A 12,572-nucleotide genomic window follows, 5' to 3' on the forward strand; every position below is an offset into this window, starting at 1 on the left:
GGATGGAAGTGGTAAACTTTACTTACATGTTAAAAAATGGGTTGATTTGTGTGTCCTGTTTAGCAGTTTCCTTGATTTACAGTGAAATGCCATGGGATGGTTGGCAGAGTGCTCCCTCTGCCACCTGGAGCATTGCAACAACTGGTCCATATCTGCTGGAACAAGAGATCCAATGCCTCTTCCCTTTGCCATGCTAGCAGGCCAGGACACCACTATTCCAGGTGCTGAAGAAGAAGGCAGGTATCAAGAGGGACTTTCAGGAGGAGTATAGAAATACTATTTTTTGGGTTTTGTTTGGACATTATAATCTGTTTATCACAGACTGCAATAGCCGCTTCTCTGCCTTGTACATGTACTCCCTTAAGTCCATTATAAGTCCATTTTTATCCTGTTTCTAAGGGCAGACTGGAACCCCTGTTTTAAAGGTGCCAATTATCAGCATAATCAACCCCTAGCAGCCCGCTTCAGTGGAGCGCTTGATTAGCTGTGCTTTAATTAACCTCTTCACCTCCCCAAGCATTAGCAGGTAAATGTATTTACACTCATGAGTAGGCACAAATACACATATTGCCAGACCCTGACTTCCTCAATTTTACATTTCTGTTCATGATTGCCTACTTGGAGGCCAAGATGCTGTATCTGTACACATGTGGTGTTTACTGGACCAGGTACCAATAATTTAAATCCTCCTGAGCTACCACTTGGGAATCAAAAGCTAAGACTGAGTATGAGTTTTTGGAGGTGAGGACTCTTCTCTGCCTATCAAAGATGGCATCCTAATTAAAACAGATCGAGAAGTCATCCCCATCCTCTGTTCTTTCCACATACGAGACCAGAGTTGAACTAGCAACAGTTGAAACAGTCACACACAGAGAGTTGAAATAAAAACAGTAACTAATACAGAAAAAGAATTCATGTAGAATAATATAGAAGTAATAAGACATAATAAAGAAATATAGAATATAGGATGAGCAATAAAAGCAGTTGAGTAATATTTGCTCTTAAAAAGAAAGACTTGGGGTCTTTTTTCATTTGAAAGCCATTCAGCCTCCTGTTGAGTTTGATATCAATGCTAGCAAAGGTGGAATAAGACCTGGATCGCAGATGGTTTCTGCTGGTTGCTGGTTGAACAGGCAATGGGTTGTGTCTGCTCACCAGCACAGCCTCAGGACAGACTGGGGAAAAAAACCACTCAAAATCTAGGAGTTTTACTGATGAAGATATACAAGGTGATGTTTTCTTGGATGTTGCTTGGAAAATAAGGCTGTTAAAGATTGCTATAATACTGTGGCTTTCTATATGGCTGCAGGATGCTTGACTCCAGCATCCCATGCTGGCTGGCAGTAACCATCCATCACCACTGAAACAGCTGATGGATTGTAAAGGGCTGTGCTGACACACACGAGTGGGAGGGAAGGAAGATTTCTGTGCCATGGTTGTGTCAAGTTGATTTAACTTTTCAAGCCATCTGTAACTGTAAAAACAAGATGCTGCATCCACAAACGAAGCAGGCAGATGGCGGATTTGGGATGGCAACTGTCCTGCAGGGATGCAGCAGCATGTGATGGCTTCCCTTTGAATCAGCCTTCCAAGACTGGATCAAATGCCTTCAAAAAGCAGAACTCCCTCAGACTTGTGCATCTATACTCTTATTTTAGGTGGATAGGCAGAAAATCCTGACTTCCTTGGCATGAAGGACTTGTTTCTCAGCCTGAATAACCGGCCATGTCTGCACTCCCTAGCAGACAGGACAACCTATCGTTCTTTTGCCCATCTCCTGTCACCACCCCAGATTTCATGGGCACAGCCTGGATTTTGATAACCAGCACTAGAGCCGGTCCTAGACAATATCCCCAGGCAAACCAATATAGTGTGTTTACCAAAAGAAAGGCTTTGGGAATGCCACATCATGGTGACTTCTCAGTTAAACCTCTTGTGGAAATGCCCATCCTGCAGCAGAAGCACCATCACCACCAGACATGGACCAGACTGGCAGGGACGGGTGGCTGTGTTCCCTCCTCCTGCTTACTCCAACTGCTTATAACAATGTCCTTCTTCATTGCAGAAGAAGCTAGACGCCTACCTAGCTGTCAGAGAAAGATGACACTTTTTAGGGTCACTGCTAAATAACAAGAGGGTATGAAAAAGGAAAATCTACCCTAAACTAAAGTGCAGATTTGACTGGTCAGCAAAAAGTTGAACGGAATGAGGCAAATGGAGAACAACCCTGAAACTAGGAGGAGAAAGGCAGCCAGAGAGCTTAGTGGGTTTCAAAGATCAAGGAGAAATCCTACCTGGACAGCTTAAAAACTCTCAAAGTACTAAATATAAATGCAAGCCCCAGGTCTGGAAACTTTGTTTTTTGAAGATAAAAGGAAACAGATGTAGTCCGGCCATCATCACAGGAGCTGGGACATCACTAAAAAACATGGAGTTTCATGAGCTTCGAAAGAAAAATGCTGGGGCTTGGCAAGGTTGAGAGTGCCTGGAGGGGAGGAGGACCAGAGAGCGCTGCCAAGGCCATGCGGGAGAGAGGGACCATATGGCAGAGAGGGATGTTTAGGGAAGCAGGGGAGGAAAGCAGATGGGAGGGGGAGCTGAAACGCAAACTGAAGGAGCAGCGTGTTTGGGTTTATCCTGCAGGAAGGGTGACAGCAGAGCAGGAGAGGCGGTTTGAGAGACAGTGCTTCCACCCTTGCTTGGGCTGGTAGATGGGGGAGGTCGTACCACTCAGAGAGACTAAAGACATACCGAATGCAATCAGGCAGGGAAAATAGCTGGCATTATATCCATACAAGTGACTTAAAACCACCCTCAAATTTTCTTTCATCAGATACTCAACATGGCTTCATGCACACCAGGTTCAGGAAGCACCATGGCAGCTTCTGGACCATATGTGGAAAGAACAACAAACATGAAGTGCATGTTCAACCACAGGACACTTCTCTCCTGCTGCACACCCTTATCACTAGCACAGCTCACCCTGCTTTTATTTGCCTAGGAAGCATTGCTTTCAAAGCTATCAGAGCTGGTTTGGCTTCTGCTCCATGTGCTCCTTACCAGCAGGAGCATTTCTGTGGGCAGAGCTGGTCACTCAGCATCATAGTGTGATGGGATGCACTACCTGTGGAGGATGCTCCAGCAGCATAAGGACTGAGCAGGTTCTCACCCAACACAGGGCATCTGCAACACACAGCATTTCGTGCCCTGGCTGGCTAGAGGCCATGCTTGCAATCCACAGCAAAAACCAAATTACATAAACTTTAATTCCTGGCATGGCAAGGCTGCCTTGCAATCCCCGCTGCCCTGCAAGCTGAAACAATTAGTATACTGTTTATTCATAAGATTAAGCCAACTGAGGTGTAAAACTGCAGCTGTAGTGTCAAGCACAAGGCATTATTTTGCTGCCACAAAACAGGCACAAGCATGGGCTCCTGGCCGCATCTCCAGCAATGCTTTTCACTCACCTGGAATGAAGAAGCTCACTGCAGGGCTTTTTCAGACACACAGGGATAAAAGTGTAGGAAGGTATCAGGGCCATCCATCCTCCACAAAGCCTTCCTCTGGCAATAAATTTGAATAAATATTTCCCCTTTATAACACCATTAGAATTCCCTCCTTATGCAACAAGGTCATTATGGGACCAGTGTAAGAGAAAGGATTATAATAAGAATTACATATGTAGAGTCTGTAGCTGGCAGAACCCCAATACACAGCTGACAAAACTGTTGATTCTGGGCTGATCTGGTTATTTATATTCCCAGTACACACAGCAAACTCCCACTCCCCAGCAAGGCGGGTGGTACAGAGCTTCCCCAGTCTTCCCAGGTCGTGGTGGGCAGGCCATCTCTCTGCTTTGTTTTGCTCTAATTATGGGCACTATGTTTTCTTACTGCTCAAGAATAAATCAAAATGTCAAGTAATACAGCCTGTATTAGTAATTTTTCAGCCTTCAGGTTAATTAAGCTAATTAGATAAACAACCTCAACTCCCATTGCCCATAATCCACCCAGTTTGTCCCTGATTGCACTGCGGTAATTGTTTTTCTGCTAGGCAGAATTGGTTTTATTCTCCAGAAACTGAATTTTAGGGTGCTATGGGCAAAGAGGATGGGCTGCAAGGATGTGGTGCATGTCTAGGGGCTGGATCCAGTCCCCTGCACCGCATCTTGCAGAAGGTAGCAAAAAGTCCCTTCTGCTTTGATTTGGGGAATAGCTTTGTTCTGATCCCGTATCTTGCATGGGATTGATTCAAATCAATATAGCAGCTGGGGGGTCAGAAACAATACACAAAAGCTTCTCTGCTTCGCGAGCATGTTAGCATCTCTAGGAGAAGACATCACCACCACAGAGGAAGCGGTTCCTGTACACAACCACGGGGCCCGGCCAGGCCCGATCTCCAGCCACAACCAGCCTCAGATGCCTCCAGAAAGAAAAAAAAAAAACACAAAAGAGGAAAACAAACTCATAAACCCAACCCAGCAAATACCCACTGATTGTGCACTGCAGGGCGAAAGTCCTCCCTGACCCTTGCAGGCTGCTGGCTAGAGCCCAAAACATCACGATTGATCATAGTAACTGTCAAGCTGGATGATCATAACAGTCTCTTCTGACCTCAGAAATCTATTCCATATATTAGATAACAGCTGTGTCCATGCCAGGTGATGTCAAGGCAAACTTCACTCCCCCTGGTCGTTTGGTGGCAAAGAAAATCCCCTAAGGTCACTGGCTCTGCAGGAAGCCGTGCTTGGATGCTTGGGTGCCTGAAGGCAGAGAAAATTATTTTCTCTTCCTCAAATGGCACTGATGATGTCTCAGAGTCTCAAGAAGTCTCAAAAATAGGTGTTTTCATCCATGGTGTGTGCCTAAATGTACAGTCATCCCTATACTCCCTATCAGGTTATCTTCTACATCATTTACACTGTAGGATAAAATGAAGATTAGGATAAATTAGGCTACCTGGAACAATACCTTCCTGGTGGGATATATTAATCTGTTCAGTCCACATAGAAGGTGAAGGCAGTGTTGTTAATCAAGTGCTTAATATAGGCTCAGCACTGTACAAACATGCAGGGCTGAGCTAAATTCCACATGAGACAGTCTTACCAAAATGGGGTCTAGCTCAGGACAGCATGCCAGGAAGATTCTCAGAGAAGTGGCTTCAACAAAACCTGGTAGATTTTGGCTGAAAAACCTAAAGTTGTTGGTTGTTTTTTTTTTAAACTCCTGCCCTTTTTTTAAGCCAGAATTGTTCTGGAGAATGGCTGAAACATCATGGAAAAATAAATCTGTCTGTCTTCCTCTCCCCCTGCACCCAGGCAGGCCACGTTAAGTGATGTGACTGTGGTTCTTTCACTTAAAAATCAAGCAAATGCGCAGCCTGCACATCTCCAGGACGCCAGTGTCACAGCAGCAAAAAACCTGCTTCTTTTCCTATCATGCTGGGGGTGAGAAAAGGACAGACAAACACTGGAGCCCACTGCCCCTGCAGAGAGCTGCTGCTGCCCGTACCGCTGCCAGGGATGCAGGCAGTGCTCACCCCGTGCTGGAGCAGCCTCCCATAGTAACCACAGTGTGCTGCTGCTTTCCTCTCTGGGAAACAGCTCGCACCAGATCATCCCTTTTATTAACTTTCTTACGAGAGCTTGCAGGGATGTGTGCGTGTTTGCATTTCTGTCTGGAAAAGAGCACTTTTTTCATGGAAATGAAATTCAAATACGCTTATTGCTTGCTACCCCTTAATAAACCGTACAAACCTTTAGCTGTCCAATACAGGAAAGGAAGCAATCCCAGTAACAGAATCATACCTATGATGAATAATCAACCTTAATAATCCATACACTTCATCAGCAGATATTAATTTGTATATAAATAGAATAGAATCATAGAATCAACTAGGTCAGAAAAGACCCTTAATGTTGTCAAGTCTAACCATTAAATTGGAAAATAGATCTTCAGGCAAAAATAAAAAGGACCCACTGCTTATAAAATAGCCAACCCTCTGTGGAGGCAGACATGATCCCCTAGGAGAGGATCAGGTCCAAGTTCATCTTAAGAACCTGGATGTGCTCAAGCCCATGGGACCTGACGAAATCCATTTGTGCGTCCTGAAGGAGCTGGCAAATGAAGTTGCTAAGCCACTGTCCATCATATTTGAGAAATCATGGCAGGCAGGTGAAGTTCCTGATGACTGGAAAAAGGGAAATATAACCCCCATTTTCAAGAAGGGGAATTACAGAGCAGTCAGTCTCACCTCTGTGCCTGGCAAAATCTTGGAGCAGATTCTCCTGGAAGGCATGCTAAGGCACATGAAAAACAACAAGGTGCTTGGTGACAGCCAGCATGGCTTCACTGAGGGGAAATCCTGCCTGACCAATTTGGAGGCCTTCTATGATGGGGCTATGGAACTGATGGACAGGGGTAGAGCAGTTGATGTCATCTACCTGGACTTGTGCAAAGCATTCAACACTGTCCCACACAACATCAGGGCAATCCAGCAGCTCAGGGAGGGGATCCTGTCCCTCTGCTGCGCTCTGGGGAGACCTCCCCCTGCAGTCCTGATCCAGCTCTGGGGCAGCAGCACAAGAGGGACATGGAGCTGTTGGAGCGAGGCCAGAGGAGGCCATGGAGATGCTGCGAGGGCTGGAGCAGCTCTGCTCTGGAGCCAGGCTGAGAGAGCTGGGCTGGGGCAGCCTGGGGAAGAGAAGGCTCCTGAAGGGGAGACCTGAGAGCAGCTCCAGTGCCTAAAGGGGCTGCAGGAAACGTGGAGAGGGGCTTGGGACAAGGGCCTGTAGGGACAGGCCAAGGGGAATGGCTTTAACCTGCCAGAGGGGAGACTGAGATGAGCTCTTAGGCAGAAGCTCTTCCCTGTGAGGGTGCTGAGGCGCTGGCACAGGGTGCCCAGAGAAGCTGTGGCTGCCCCATCCATGGCAGTGTTCAAGGCCAGGTTGGACACAGGGGCTTGGAGCAAGCTGCCCTAGTGGAAGGCGTCCCTGCCCGTGGCAGGGGGTTGGAGCTGGATGAGCTTTAAGGTCTCTTCCAACACAAACCACTCTCTGATTCTGAGACACACAGAAACCAGGCACAATCTTTTAGCAGGTCTAGCTGAGATGATGAGATGAAACGGTGCCAGTTGACTTACACAACATAAACATTTTATCCCTGGTTTTCCACTGAAATCAGTTGAAGACAAATTCTTTCCTTTTTATTTCTTTTCTTTCTTGGCTCTTTTTATAACAGTTTTTGGAGCTACAGCCTTGCAGAATGAAATCTGCAGGATGAAGAACATGAAACTGTTTCAGCTCTTTCTCTGCTACAATAAACCATCTGTCCCTCTGCCTCCAGGCATAATCCCAGTCTACACTTGGTAGGACACCAGTTTGGTTGCTGGCTTTGTAACAGAATCCACGGACAGGTGTTTAGCCAAATGGCTTACAACAACAGCTGGCCAGAATTATACTTGTCTTTCCAAAGGACCAGGTCTGGCTTTCAACAGGGCACTTTTAATCAGGTCACTCATTAACCTTTCTTCAGGTACCTGCTGCCTGGTGCTTCGGTCCCAAGGCAGAAGCCATGCTGAGTTTAAAGGCTTTCCCAAATGCTCCAAACAGCCTGCCCTCAACCCATACCCACACAAGATCTCTGAGAAGGCAAAACCTCCCTGAAATTCTGCCTCTTTTCTGAAATAAGTGAACAGGAACAGGTTTCTCACCCTACAGGCTTCACAGTTCCTTTAAGTTCATGCAGTCCCTGAACTTGAGCTGCCAAAATGATGCTGGAAAAGTCTATAATCCGCATCCCTCCTCTGCTTTGCCTGTAAGCACCAGGTAGCATCATTCAACCCAGAAAGTTTCAGACGTGCTTCTTTATGTTTCCTCCAACACTATCTCCAAATTACTTCCTGGCTCCTCTGCACCCCTCTTTTGGGATGTCCTGAAGACAGCTGATGCTCAGAGCATCACATGCATTACCTTGCCCCCAGAGCCTCACCACCATCCTGTGTATCCATATGGACAGAAACACTCATGGAAACAGAAAACAGGACCAACAGCTTCATCCTCCTATGGCTTCTTCTTCCCCTCCTTCTTCCCATCTCTGCCTGAACAGGATAAAGGCTCATTAGTGGGAAATACATATACACAGTACAGGTGTACATATATATACACCAGCAAGGCTGCCTCGGTACTTGCTGTCCCATGCTGGGGTACTCTTCTATTTCATCTGTTTCCTCTTCTAATTAGTCTTGTGCAATCCTAAAATGCTCTTTCCCCATTATCCCATAGGCAGTGAGACCTCCCCACCATCCAAAAGACATGATATTCTGGACAGGAGCTCCACAGAGGAATAACTGGGGCTCCCTCACCTTCCATCACTACTCTGTATGTGCAGGGGAGGCTCCTATGGGATAACCCACTAGCAACTCCCATACATCTATGGCTGCTGGGTGCAACAGTCACACCAAGAAGGAGTTGTGTTTTCATCCTCAATCTCCACACAACAATGGCAGGAGAAGAATGAGGTGACACCAGCTTTGTAGTCCTTCCAAGGCTTTGATGAGGATGTGATCGGTGTTGCTTGAAGCACACCTGACAGCCCCAAGCTGTTACCTTCCCCTGCTTTCCCTATGCCACAGAAATGCTTGTAGCCTCTGGCCATCTCCTCCTCCTGCTAGTGGGATCTTGTCCTTGGCATCAGATGGGACCAAGGCTTTTTCACCTGTCTTCCCTCTGACACTAGCCCTACATGCTTGCTGAGGTGCTACAGAGTAAATGTCCACTGGACTAGAGGAAAGGGAAAAAATGGATAAATCTGAAAAAAAAGCACTGAGAATTTGGGAGAAGAGAGCGGGGAACAGTTTGTGAAGAGCAGCCAGAGACAGCATGCCAAGGGAGGAGGTAACGAAGTAAATAAATCCAGTCAAAAAGCGAAGTTCAGCTACACATACACATAAAGGATGAGTTTTGATGCTCCACAGAAATTGGAGAAGAAACCCCTTTTTCTTCAGGAGTAACCTCTCATGGCAAGGAGTCCTCATTTTAGGGAGCACTGGTTTTGGGGAGGAAGGTACAAGGTTAATGCTGAAAACAGCAGGGTAAATAACATACCTTTGTAAGGAGATAAACAACATCTGGGCAGATGTTACCGATGTTATCCTTTGTCTTTGGGAAAACAACATCCTGACTGGCTGTCACTAGCAAAGTTAGATCCAAGAGATTATTTTTTTTTAAGTAAAGTCTTCTGGATGGGAATTAGTTTGATGTTTGAAAAAACTGGCCCCAAAAAATGATTCCGCTTTTATCTGATGACTTAGGATGGACAGAAAGAAAATTACTATTTAATAAATGGAAAGCAAGACATTGTACAGCAGCCTGACAGCCCAGCTCTAGCGTCTGGTGTTGAACCTGGAAACACCATGAGAAAAAGACCGCCTGTAAGTCACCACGATATCCAGAGATATTTCCAGAGAACTGGAAATACAGCAGGCCCAAAGCCTTCAGCCAGTCCAAGAAGCTCAAGGCAACACTAGGGCAAAATTCTGGCCAAAACGCATGATGGGCAGAGGGCAGATGAGAGAAGGAGAGCAAGGAAATGATCTGGAGAACATCCACTGCTACACAGCCAATGATCAGCCTAGCAGTAGTCTTTACTTGTTCTTCATGTGCTCTCACTTGTTTCCCAACCAACAATGATGGATAGAACCAGAAGAAATCATGGGAACTTTGACAGAGTTTGTTGGAAAAAAGGATCTTTCAGGCCATCGAATTTAATCGCAGAACTTCACCCAGTTGCTGTAGCTGTAACCTAGTAACTTGTGTATAAATATCTCACAAAGATCCACTATTCTTCATTTCAGGTCATCAATTCTACTGCTCTCCTTCAGTGTCATATTTAATCCTCTTCTCAATGTTTTTGCAAATGCAGTCAAAACAAATTTTCATTTATTTATCAGCGTCACAGGGTTTTAAAAGAGCTTATCTGCGGTCTGCTGTTTACTTAAGAACACATCTTTAGAGACACAAAGAAATACTACCTATAATGTACACTCATGGCCCAGTTGCCCTTTTTCCAACACAAAAGAAGAGTCTCCTGCTGTGGAGGGGACACGCTGATGGATCAGAAGGATGATGTGGAGAGAAGCAAGCAGGGGAAGCAGCTGAACAGGTTCCTCTGGCTTCCACCAAACCAGGGCACCCAGAAACACTCTCCGTCTCCTCCACTTGGGTGATCACCCCAGCTGCCTGGTGATGTTATTTCAGAGCAAGACCTACAAATGCATCTTTTGCCCTGCACCCTGCCTGCAGCGCTACCCTTCCCATGGGAAGAAAGTCTGCAGGAAGAGGCCAAAGGTAGCTGCTGTGCACTGAAACGTGTCTAGACAAGGCAGAAATCAGCACTGTCAGGCATATCATGGAAAAAAACCCACCATGTAGGGGGTGCCTCTGGTTTCTCTTCCTTCCAGCCTCATAAGGAAATTGTCCTGTCTTGCCCCTCTTGTCCCCCTGCACTGTTGGACACCTCCCAGGCTCCTTCAGGGAGTGTTTGAAAATACAAAAAACCCAGAACCCCCCAGAAAAGGTCCCTGCAGGTGTCCTTATTATCGGCATGTTAATGCACGGGACTGGAGGAAAAGGCATCCCTTTGATGCTCCAAGATCTGCAGCTCAAGGCAAACTGAACTGCCAAGTTCTGTTCACATGTACCTGAAGTCTCTGCCTTCTCACCCAGAGAAATGCAAGAAAAAGATATCTATTTCACCATTCCCATTACCTCTCTGCTTCATTTTTTATTAAATCTGAAATCACCTAGAGCAGAAAACCCCAGAAATGGAGGATTTTACATGGCACAGAAGAGGAACTCCAGGTTCCAGACACAAAGTCACCCTGGGAGAGCAGGTCAACCAAGGCTGGGTGCACCCCAAAAACCCACTGTCCTATGCCTGTAAATACATATGCCTAAGTACAAGTGGGAGAGTTCCCGTAGAGCCTGACTTTAGATTTAAAGATGAATGCCACAGAACACCAAATTTAACCTATAATGAAATAGAAGAGGGAAGAATTTGAATTTGAGTGGGATTTATGAAGAAAAGCGTAAGTGCTGGCATTGCACAACATGTTCCACACAGTATAAAGGTCCAACTCAGCTTTTCTTTACATCTGATATTACGGAGAAAGGGGGGGGGGGGGCGGGGGGGGAAGGCAGAAAGAACATAAAAGATTGCATGAGCCTGGGGAGGATTCATCCCTGCAGCAATCTCCCTGTGCCCTCTCTTCCCTAATTTCACCTTCTGGGACACAAGAACCCCTTATCATCATAATTAACCAATACATAGCCAATTACATAAGTCCATCATAGGCAATTTCATGAAGATGCATTTATAACTCCTGTAATTTACACTTGGAAACAAAGTTATATGAGAGAAAAGGTTACTAGAGGTTTTCAAAATAATCAAGAGCTTTGTTTATTAGTGATGCTTTTGAAACTCAACCTGAAGTCTAATCAGGAATGTCTTCACTGAGTATTTGTACAGGCTAATGAAGTAAATGTGAGCAGGGGGAGTAAGGGCCTCTCTTACCCTCTCTTACTGCATCCAGGGTTTTCAGCTGTTATCTCTAACCCGAGGTAGGAATCATGTTTTCAGCCCCTATTACTCAAAAACTATTTCCGAGAACACTTTTTGTCTTGACTATGGGCTGCAACAGGCAATTATCTAACACTCGTTTTTACAAGCATCTTCTACAAGCAGCTACGGGGTCGAGTGTGCTCATTATCTATCTGCTATTTGAAAAGGGGAAACAAAGAGCCCTGCTTTTCTGGACATCAGTGTGGGTGCTGTTCCTGAGCACTGCAACTTAGACAGCATCTCCAGGAAGGTTCAGGAGCTCTGCTCGCCTTTTACCTGGAAGAAGGACCCTGAGGACAAGCATCAGCTCCCACTGGCAGAGCAGTCACAGCAAGGCAATCTGGACTCCGGTCTCACTGTGAGCGGCATCCATCCTCATGCCAATTAACACCCCCAGTGATTGCACTGACGTGGACATCTGGCTGCTGAGAACAACATGCACCGAGTCCAACTGCTCCTGTCTGGAGAGCTTTTCCTCTGGTTCAGACTTGTTTCTTCCCAAAATCTTCTGCCCTGGCCCCCTACGGGCTTTGCCACACTTGCCAGACACATCCTGCTTCTCCTGGACCCACGGTAAATCATGCTCATCACTTGGAAATATCCCCTTCCTTGGTGCAGACTGATCCTTCCATGACAGACCTCTGCCCTTCTACCCCAGCTAAAGAACTGCCCCTCCAGCCTCTCATGGTTGTCTGCCAGCCCACAGCTACATGATGCTACAGAGCTTTTCACCTCTGCCAGACCACACTCCTAACCCCGACTTCTCCCTTTGCAGCACTGGGAGCAATGCTGGCATCTCTAACTTAGACTTGGACTTCTCCCTGGAACCTTTTCTCAGCATAATGTTTTCAGGGAACAGCAACGCAACCCCAGTTCCTTCTGATGTTTGTGTGTCTCCTGTATATGTCTGAGGAGACCTTAGAGCAGCTCCACTGCCTAAAGGGGCTCCAGGAA

The sequence above is a fragment of the Pezoporus flaviventris genome, unplaced genomic scaffold (genome assembly GCF_033815535.1).
Source record: "Pezoporus flaviventris isolate CSIRO_AGI_PZ_B2104156 unplaced genomic scaffold, CSIRO_AGI_Pfla_v1 ptg000010l, whole genome shotgun sequence".
NCBI classification, from domain to species: domain Eukaryota; kingdom Metazoa; phylum Chordata; class Aves; order Psittaciformes; family Psittacidae; genus Pezoporus; species Pezoporus flaviventris.